We start from the raw sequence: 11,204 nt of genomic DNA, 5'->3' as shown, positions 1-11,204 counted from the left end.
TTTTCTCGTCCCGTGTCCAGGATGAATGAAGTCGCTGGAGGTGTCCACGCGACGATGACTGACGGCCGTTGAAGAGCAAAGTTCCGTTTTCTGCCATCGTTTCTTCGTTTCCTCTCACTTTCCACCGGCATTCACACCGCCCTTCCGTTCGCGGAATCCCACCATACCTCGTCCCTACGGTGCGTAATCGATTTTGTGCGTTACGTTATTAAAATGGGGAGCAATGTACACGAGCGTTGTGACAAAATAATTTTTAACACACAGAATCCGGCGGAATAACTTGTGACAGCGTACAGGACACGATTACTTGTAGAAAAATAAGAAAAATATATAGAATGAAAGCTTTTTATTCTCGGCTTGGTTTACGAGAAAATCGAGTTTGAAAACTGATCGAGTATACTGAAACTTTATACGGAATCACGTCGTGTCTGCTTTTACGTGTTATTCGACCGGATCCTCTATATCTTTTTCCGTTTATGTAATCAAATAGGGAAACAAAAGGAATTTACGTTACAACTATAAACGACAATATTCTTATGTATCATCAGAGCTGTCTTGCATAATCTTGAACTAATATCGTTGATGAAATTGGTCAGTAGTGACAAATTATTACTAGTACTATACTTCAGGTTCTATAAATTTACCAGTTGTATTGTTTGACGTAAAATTGTAAAATTGTAAAAGAGAGATCTATAACGTACGATCAGTACGTTAATATCGTTAGTTAATAAATTACTGTGCAGAAATGTCCAGATCGTCCCACAAGTAATGTCGTCTCGTACTTTGCGTTTTGAATTTCTAAAGTAAAATGTAACTCGGTTGAAATTTAGAATCAATGACCAACAGAGTTAGAAATTTATAATATTTGGCGAGAGAAATAAATCTCTCCTTCGGATTTCATTTCTTTCGTCGTGTTAATAAAAATATGAATTTTCATAAACAGTCCACTAATAATCAACACGATGATACTTATGAAAGGACTTAATATATAAATTATACTTGTTTGCGCGAGCGTGTTGTCAATTTTATCGCGTGAAAAACGTCGTCGGTATTTTCCCATAGAATTGACTGGAGGAGGCCGTTGAAAAGCGCGACAGAACTCCGTCGTTTGCATCGGGCCTCAGACAACAAGTTTTGCGACATTTCTTTTTCTTTTTTTCTTTTCGTCTGGGGTATCTCGATTGTTCGATTAAAGGAAGGATAGGAGGGAAGGAGGTGCAGAGGATGCCGATGAATTTACATCACGCTGACGAGAAGGTTCCGGAGATCGAGACAATGTGTCGATGACGTGTTCCTTGTTTCCGGTTTCGATAGAATTTTAGGGAATTATCGATGGTATGTTTTTTTTCGGAATTTTGATTGAACGCTGCCAGCCACTTCCTGATAAAAATAAGCGCAGGTATTATCTTTTTTTTTATGAATAATACTCGAATCAGGCGATTCATTAAATTAGTTGAATCTATCAAACTCTAATCTATACTTAATACTAGAGCCAAAGAAAGAGCAGAATCGTTTCGAAAATTCCTAAAAATACGTGCAAGTATCTTTCACGATGTTAATTAATTTGACGTTTAATTTTATCGAGCAAGAAACGTGATTACATGTACTTACTCGTTTTCTTCGTGTCGCTTTGATTCCACGTAACTATGCACCACGTATTTACGTTTATACTAGACAAGACCACAAATAAAGATATATATTCAAAATGGGCAAGTACGTATAATCGTAATTCTGTCTCGACAAAGTGAAAGTCAAATTCGTCAAAAAATCCGCTTCGCGTTTCCAGCGATCGAAGAAATTCAGAATGAAAACCACTCGTGGCAAAACCTCTAAACCAGACTCAAACACGATGAAAATATCTTCACTTATTTTCGAGTGAAAATTAACTTGTCCTATAAAAAGCTTCGTTATAAGGTCGACAACTTGGTGACTTAATTGGTTATAGTTCTCCTGCGATATAATTACGGGTACATTTATAAGAAAATCCTCTGATTTCACAATATAAAAATATCTTCCACCATGTGTATTAACAAGGTCAAGTTTTCCATTTTCTTCTTCATCGTCGAGGAATGTGGAAAACTGTGCGAAGAATGTGTGCAGGAAAGCGACAAGAAGTCGAGATTCCCGCGATTCCTGCGATTGTTTTAGACCAGGGAGAGAGAGACAGAGAGAGAAAACGAGATAATGACGGAAAACGAGTATGAAAGAGTGGTGGGAAGGACGAGGTTGGCCAGATTAGACCATCGATGAGCCATTACATAATTATTATTTTGCAGATTTTGCCGATTAATCTGCGTCGTAATCTCTGAATCATAATAAAGAGAAACACGTAACAGCACGGAACTGAATTTTCGCGGGCGATTAACGAAGAATCGTTTCGTTGGGAACTGCTTCCTCCTCGTCGACGCGTTTTTTAAGCCGTCGCGATTATATGTTTTTCTTTTTTTGTCTTATCGAACCGAACGATCGTAGCTTTATCGCGCAGAAAATAATATTATCAACGCGCTGTGACAAAGTACGTACGGCGGATATCTCGGCAGAGACGAAAAATGTCGCGGCAAACAAACGGTGAAAAATTGTAAATACTGCATAAATACCGCTTATCTGGCACGATGACATAAATTATATTCTCGCTGGTTCGTGATTCACTGAATTTCCCTGGCCAATGCGTTATTATCGCGCGCTTGTCAGCTCGTAAATGGCTTAAACCGTAAAAGTAAGAAAAGACGGTGAATACTTTTTACGAGCTGATGATAAAACGTTGGAGCGAAAATGGAATCGTTACACCACGCGAGAACAGCGAAAGTTCGGACCGTTATATTTGAGACGAAGAAAAAGAAAAGACGGGCCGTCAGATTGTGTTTTTCTAAAAACACGAAACCAGTTTACGCGAACGGAGACGCGATTAATTACGGACGTAATTTCCTTGTTTACCACTCGCCCGTCGTTTTCTTCCATTCGTTCGATGGTTTCTCTGAATCGATGCGTTCGATAGTCGAATTCCTCGTTGCCTTTTAAAAAATACTTTTAAAAAATACGAAGTTTACTCGAAACTTTGATACAGATATCGCAGAATTTATTTAATGAAAAAGGGGCAAGAAACGACCGTACTTTGTATATACTTTCGACAATCTTCTCTCTGAGTTTTCAAATACTCTGTAATATTTCATTCCTTCGGGATACGTTATATTTACGATATATTCATCGACGATAGAAACACATCTTTGCAAGGAACAAGAACGAGTAGAATGTACGCGAAACTTTACCAAATCGATGATCGATCTCGATTTTTAATTCTTCGACTCAAAAGTATCTTCTAAAGTAGTAACAGAAAAAGAAAAAAGTTCAAAGTGAACATAAGCGAATTTCCAGATGAAACCAACATAGTCGATTCTCGTCGAGAGTGACGATTAATCTCGCGAATTCTCTTTCGGGATAATAAAAATATAGGAAGAGATACAAAGTATATATATATATATATAAAGATTCTCACTAAGATTAAGACTGTTCTCATTGAAAGAGCGAACGTTTCCCCGCGTTTTGCAGCTGGAGCAGCGCACGTAAGCGCGTCGCACTCGCAACTGTTTCAGATTCCCGGCCGTTGCACGAGATTGTGCCAACGGATGCCATGGCGTTTTCCTCTTATGGCGGGGATAATGCTGACACGGTGGCACATACGCGTGAACACGCGTGGCACGTGTACGAAACGCGTTGATTATTCGCGAATTGAATTTCGCCGGATGCGAAACGCAAAAACTCGCTGCGTTCACATTTTTCGCCTCACCTTCCAACCGTGTCACTTCAAAAAATCCTATTCTTCACGGAACACGCGATAACAATACCGAAAATCACAAATTTCTTTTCTCGAGAATATCTGGTTGTTTGAAAATTTCTTACTGTTTCTGACAATCGAGGGTATATTCTGCGTTACATTTAACAGGATTGCAAGAGTCACGAATCTCTGCCAAATATTTGAACGCTAAGTTTGAGAGGAATATCGTTTCTACTTCGAATAAGAAACCGAAATTGACCGATTGAAAAGATTGAAAAGATTAAAAAGATTCGTTGAATATAATACAGTATGACAAAGATCGTACGTGCCAGTTTCGCAATTTTCTTTCCACAATTTTTTCGATGAAACGTCAACGGAATAGTTGATTTGATAGAAGTGGAAAAAGATGGGTCGATGGGAAGAATTCTAAGAGGCAATCTTGTTAAAATTCCTTCCCGAAATACGTAACAGGCTATCTCGTTAACGAGGCTTTTTCGATGACACTTGTAGTTTTTCGAAAGAAAAGATTGAATGATCAATTGGGCTGTTCCGGAGTGACGTCTATTCTAAAATAAAGAGGAGCGACAATGTTATAAATATAATATTTTAAGGTTGTTCTTTGCGGCAACTTGTGGCCGTAACAAATTTATACAAGTAACACACATACTTTTCGAGCAGATGAACACGAACTGTATATCGGGACGATAAAATTGACAAATACTAATTTTTCTATATTTGACAGTTTCATTATACCTGCTAACAATCTGATAATCAAAAATTCCAAGGTAAATTTTGAAAAGAGATTGCTTCTACCAAGCGATCGAATTGACCCTTTAGAAAATGGTAAAGCTGTCATTGAAAATCCTCCGGCCACTCGACTCAAGTTCCAGCAGATGCACGTTAGCCTTCGATTATTGAATTGCCATCATTGAATTTGAATCTCTTGTAACGATCAACTTCTTCCACCTTCTGCAACGTTAACAATATCCTTCGTGAAACGGCTCGTTCGTTAAACGTGCAACTTAAAAGTCATTCAAACCAGTCTCGAGTCGTTTATTAACGAACAACTGAACCATCCCATCGAAGAATCTGTCGTTTTACCTGTTTTTTAATGATCGCGTCGATCCTTCCAGTTTGACGACGAAAAGCAAAACAAAAAAAAAAAAAAAATAGAAAAAAAATAAAGGGTATTTATCGACAAATATCACGAATCTGTTGGTGGCGAGGGTTAAATAATTGCGGTGGGGTTTAATCGTGTGCGTGATCGTCGCCACGGGAGCAGAAGAGGGACGTTTCCGGTAGGGAGAGTGCAGAAACTTGCGCACGTAAGCATTCGAACCGCGATGATTAGGTTTGGTCGGTCGTTACGATGCGATTCTTGCGGTTGAATTCGCACGATCGGCAGATCTGCGCCAACAGATGATCCGTATCCGTCTTACCGAATAATTGGGTAATCGTGTTACACACTGGGCTTGTCATTGCAGAAATTTGCTGTTTAGCAGACGTTCAAATTTCCGTCGTGGCAAACGTGTGCTTCCAGCAGAATTTACGAGTTTTAACGGTGAACGATGCGTGTAAGCGGTAGATAGCGCGAAATAATGGCAAATTATTTCTTTTGCGGACAAGAATAATGAATTATATTATTGAGCACGAGATGTCTGAATTTAGCGTATGAATTTTCTATGAATTTTCTATAAATTTGTGGATCATCTTCTGCGTTCTATTGTCAGACTCTGAATTTCCTCTCTTCGCGTACGGATTTAATTTTTTTACTTGCACGTACAAAATCCCTTGTTACGTTACAACCTAAAAATAGCTTCTAGCGCTATCGTAAAACAGAAGTATCGTAAGGTAGAAGTAAAATTGTAAACGTTAAGTTTACACCAATGTTTCGTGCGATACAGAAAATTTGTATCTATATCTTTGCATACAGCTTACGCTTTCAACTTGATTAAATTTTTAGTTAATAATTAGTAGTTTCTTGTTTGGAACAAATTGGTAGTCTTGAAATTGCATTCTTGAATTCAAAGGAACAAGAAATATATTTTGAGCTGAAGTAAAAGGTAAAAGATCCAGCTTGGTTTCCATATAGTTGACAAAGAAGCGAAGAAGAAGAAATTGACATCTTGAGAAATATTCGTACGAATATACCGTATCTGTTAGCATAATTGATTGCACTATACGTGTATGCTAAATATATCTATATCATAAGTATCATATATCATGTATATCATATGTGATATATCTGATTCCACGTGTATCGTAAAAGCAATTAATAAAAAGCGTGGAATTTTCTGTTCGAAAACTTGAAAACCGTTAGTACAACGAATTGTTAATTAAATGGATGTCAAGTTTGGAATTTTTCAATTCTGAAGTATTTAAGGAGTATTCGAATGAAATAAAGCGAATCTAAAGATTTTAAAATTCAAATTATTTAGTCACTCAGCTGATATTTAATTCGCGCGTTTCGAAAGAGAAAACGATAAAAGCGCCTTGGCCGTCGTACTTTTTTCTCATAGGAGAAGTCCAAACGACTTTTTTATCGACCGATTTTATTGACACTTTTGTTACACGTTGATTCCCATTGAAGTTGAATACAAATGTCAACGGAGCAACATGTATCCTATTCAAGAGACCACTCATTCACCTGTGTTATATACAGTTACGTTCATTGTCATTCGAACTACGGAGAATAAAGAAGCCGGTGATGTTTATCGATGATATCTCGAATAAAATAAAAAGGAGGCTGTTCTACTTTTTGCGTCGACGTGTACCAAAATTGAACAACCTTGAGAAAATCTCTGTTATCTCCCGTCACAGTAACGCGGTGTGGCAAATTTCTTCATACAAACGAATCAGACTTGTGAAACGTTCAAAATCGACGAACTCGTAGGAACAGCTGTCGAGTAGCAGCTTCGAAGCTAATACAACGCGCTCTGTCTATTCGGCTTCGAAGGATAAACATCATTGTTAAGATGAACGGAAAACGGCTGACTTGAGGAACAAGATCAAGATTCGAAATAATTACGATACTACGTAGAAATTGCACAATGGAAAAGATTTCTTGGAAAAAAACTCATCATGTTCTAGACGATCGAAGCTTTCGTGACCACCGGCATCGTGCACGACAGCAGGTTTGATTTCGTGTCGAGTAGGAAGGAGGCTGACACGCGATCGGATGTCGGAAAATTCGCGTACAGCCGGCCATTAATCATCGATCATCTGACCGGCCGTTTCGTTGTCTTTCCGCGGTAGATCACGTGAACGAAACGATCGTCGTGCCGATCAATTAACGCATTCCCTCACGTCATCGACGTTTACCTTTCAAACGAACCAGTGATACCAACAGCAGCCACAAAAATCCATCCGATTCTCGTCTTATCCCGCTTGCTCGAATTGCGGATTTGTCGCCGGGCTTTATCGATTATTTCACGGAATTTAAATCGAAAAGGGAGAAAACACGCGCGAAATGTCCACTCACAGCGTTGAAATTCAAGTTCGAGTCATCGACACGGTTGGCCACGTGATCTTCGCCGCTTCACAGATGTCGTTCGATCGACTGCGTCACTTTTTGAATTACGAATTTCCCGCCACTGCAACGACGCACCGTTTCGCGATACTCGAACGGTTTCGCGGCGATTTTTCGCGCACAGATCGTCGAGATTTTTCTGCTCGACGATCGAAAAGACCGGAGTGCGGCGAGGTCGACGTTGAAACCTGGTGAAACTGCAATCGCGTTGCCAACGAGCGTACCGAGCAGCGAGCTTGCCCAGTGACGTCAACGCACCTTCCTCGTCCGCCTTTATCCCTTCCATTTTCTCTCTTACCTAGCCTTTTCCTCCTACTTCTCAACGAGATCGAGGATCGCCGATCAGCATTGAGTCACGTACACATTCGCAACGTCGTCTTGCCTGACGACCTATGGCGTTGTCTCGTCTTCTTGTGTAGCGAGCCTTTATCTTCCTTTCTGCTTGTCGCGATTTTTTCTTTCATAAATTAGGGTTATTTCGTATTGCGAATATTGGAAGGTTTATAGTCTATCGTTTGGCAAATGAAGTAATTTTTGTTTAATTTCCACGTTAATTTACGGCAATTGCACGGTAATTTACTGTAATGTTAGTGAATCGTGTGTGTGTGGTAAATAACATGTTCTAGGTTACAGAATTCTACCGTATAATTGTATAACTCTACGTGGAATGGCATAATTATGTAGCTTGTAATTTGTAAATTTGTTTGGAAAATTCTCTTTCTCTTACTAGCAAAATAATCGCGTTATTGCCATGTAGAGGAATTTATCGGTATTGGTAAGTTTCAACGACTTCCAAAGTTTCTCAATCGCTAATAATATTATAGTTGAATCGTGCAAAAGGGCTGAAATATTGGTTTATTAAATATTAGTAGGAATAACATTTGCATCACTAATTTCTCCTATCTATTAACGAAAAATTATTCAAATTTCTTATTTCGTGTCTTTTTTCAGAAACCTACCGCTTTTATTACTCGCGTATATATCACTTTATGCTTATTCGTAAGTTTAATATCATTGAATCACTCGGAGATAAAGTACCGTAATTTCTGAAATAAAGCAACAACGATTACTCGAAAGAGATTCTCACAATATCGTTGATCGAATCGTCAATTTACAATTGTTATTGTCCCACTGAAATTCGATCGGAAGTTTCCAACGAAAATGGCACTAAGTTAGTCTAAATTCCACAAAGTCTGCGCTCGATCAACGTCACCAATGGCTGAAGCAGAGTTATCGATTCGTTAGTCAGACTTGATTCATAAGCCTTGAAGAATTTATGAGAATTCATAGAAGCAGTATGTCGGAGATGCTACGCATATTTGATGAGATTTAAACACGCGAACCATGAATGTTGATTTTGGCATTGGGTTTTTCGGCTATACTAATCGAGTAGTTCTCAATTACTCTGTTGCTCAAGGTATAGAAAGTCGTCACAACTGTTAGTCTTGAAATTGTCTTCTCCTTCGCTTGAAATTGTTTTCTTAGGTCTCGTTTAAATCAACCAACCTATCCAAATTCAAGCAATTAAGGACGAAGCCGATAATCCGCCAGAAGCTTCTAAATAAATACTTCCCCGAAATTAACCTTCTCTCAAGTTCAGGAAATCGTAGAATCTACTAAGCAGGTAGAAAGAAAAAAAATAGGAATTTTTGAAATTACCATATTTATAGCGGCGATGTACGAAAACATAATTCAACGAGGCAGAGCTGTCGAAGAAAAGATTTCGGACGAGATGTGTCAACGGAACGTTGATTCTCAATGGGTTAAATAAAGCAACGAGACAATATCGTTCAGTAAATCAACAATTTGCAATGATGATTGGCCCACTAAAATTCGATCGTGTAGGCTGGTTTTCAACAATGCTTCCAATCTATTATTTCATTCGCATAACGCTGCTCGTTAGATAATTTTTCGTTGATCGCGAGATCGTTTCGCGAGCAGAGCACGTGCGTACACGGTGCATCGGCTTGTGTGCACACCGTACACGCTAATGTGCACTAACATGGGCCAGTGTGTACACTGGTATCCACTAATGGGGGACACACTTCGCCGTGATAATAACCAATTACGTCAACGAGGCCGGAGGGCACGACCGTGACGTTTCGATGAGTGCCGTCAGTACTCTGACAAGCAACGATCATCATCTAGCCTGATCCGTCCAAATCTTCCTTCTATGGGCCATCGATTTTCATATTCTACCATAACAGATACTCGATTCGATGCAACCAAGGTCATTGATATTTGAAACTTTCATCAACGTTAGAATTATCGTACAAGTGGAAGTTACCAGTTTGCGTAATTTTCTCATCCAAGTTTCACGGATTCGCAACGTTGTTTATAGACTTGAACGACTCTTTATAACTTTTCATGGAAGATTTGTATACTTGAAACAGCGCATTTTTGTGCAATCGATCGTTTCAGGTTCTTTGCATTAAATCGAACGTATACTTGTTGAAATTTTTAATCGAATGCGTAGAGATGCAGGGATATGATATTGCATAGTGAATGAACGAGGAATATCGTCCTCCGTATTTAAGAATATTCAGAATTTTCAGTATTTGTCAGATAAATCGTATCGAAGATGTTTGAGATAATTCGTAAAATTGAAAATCAAAGAGTCGGAATTCCATTAATTAAGAGAGGAAGGAATAAATCAAGTCGGGATATACACAGAATACGTTTGAAGTAATTTCCAGAAATTTGAGAAATTTGAATCATTTGCATACTCGCCTCCGTGCATGATTCACGACTTAACGAATTTCCTGGACAGCTGATTCACTATTGAATGAAATCCACGTGAGGGCCGGTAATTAATTATAACTGTAGCGTCATTCACTCGTACGTATGTATGTTTTCATGGAAGATTCGTAACTTTTCTCGTAAATTGCACGAGAAAAAGCGTGCAGTACGCGCGTTGCTATCGAAATGCACGAGCTGAATCGGTTTCAAAAGTGTGACGACCTTCGAGTACGGCTATCTTAGTCACGATTGTTGTGAAAATGAGGCAAACGAGCGCGTAATAAAACTCTTTTTCAAGTAATCATTCTTTTTCTCGCCCTCGAACATTGACAATGATTTTACCGCTAGAAAGTACCAGTGTCTTCGTCGTGGCTCGTCGAGGTTACCATTTCTCACCTTGTGACACTCATCCTTGCCTTTTATTGTTGCGTCGGGATACTAAAACGTCTCGTGATACTCCTCCGCTTTGGTTCTTTGACCTTTTGTTCGCGAAAATTTACGGTGGAATTCGCGATGGATTCTTCAATTTTTGAACTACGAATCGTGTGATTCAAATTGTAAATTTTATTTTCACTAACCCTTATTTAGTTCTTTTCTCGTTTAAAATTAAATTCGAAAAATGTACTCTTCGGTTGGGTTGAAGAATTTCCTTTACGATAAATACCGTGAATCCGTCAATTACTTTTCCGTTCAGCCAATCGCGTACTCCTCTGTTCTTCTGAAATAAAATCTGCAAGCAGATCCCTCCTGCACGATTGAATTCAATATTATTGATAGAATTTTATCACGAGTTAGAAACGATCAGTATCGATAGAGCTTCTTCGACAATTTTAACGGCAATACAATTTTAATAATCGTAAAACAAATGAAATTTTGCAAATTACGAAAGAGGAGTTTACGATATGCAACTTGTCGCATAAATAAATAAATACAATGATAAATATTATTAACAGAAAATTATCGCAGACACGAACAATTCTACACGTAATTTTACAGCGCTAAAAATTCCCAATAAGATCTTTCAATTAAACTTCTTCCATGATCTAGAAAGTAGCCGTGGCGTCAATGACCACAATAACCGAGGTTTACCAGGTGTAATTGCTACTGTCACGTTCTGCAATCGCGTTATCGCGAATCTCTCAGTTTCTTATTCAAAACAGGCAT

The 11,204-nt window shown here is 38.7% G+C and overlaps 1 protein-coding gene across 4 annotated transcripts in view; it reads right to left on the bottom strand.

The window, feature by feature from the left end:
• Positions 1-99: 99 nt before the first annotated feature.
• The window catches only part of LOC117216657 (G protein-activated inward rectifier potassium channel 3-like), a 42,225-nt gene continuing 31,120 nt past the window's right edge, over positions 100-11,204 (bottom strand). For all 4 annotated transcript variants that reach the window (XM_033463548.1, XM_033463557.1, XM_033463566.1 and 1 more), the window contains one exon: positions 100-174. The gene's annotated coding sequence lies outside the window, so the exon portion shown is untranslated. The remainder of the gene's footprint in view (positions 175-11,204) is intronic.

The sequence above is a fragment of the Bombus bifarius genome, unplaced genomic scaffold (assembly GCF_011952205.1).
Source record: "Bombus bifarius isolate JDL3187 unplaced genomic scaffold, Bbif_JDL3187 scf7180000007966, whole genome shotgun sequence".
Classification (NCBI taxonomy): Eukaryota; Metazoa; Arthropoda; class Insecta; order Hymenoptera; family Apidae; genus Bombus; species Bombus bifarius.
Note: the sequence above shows the minus strand (reverse complement) of the source record. Positions and strands in the feature narration are given on the sequence as shown.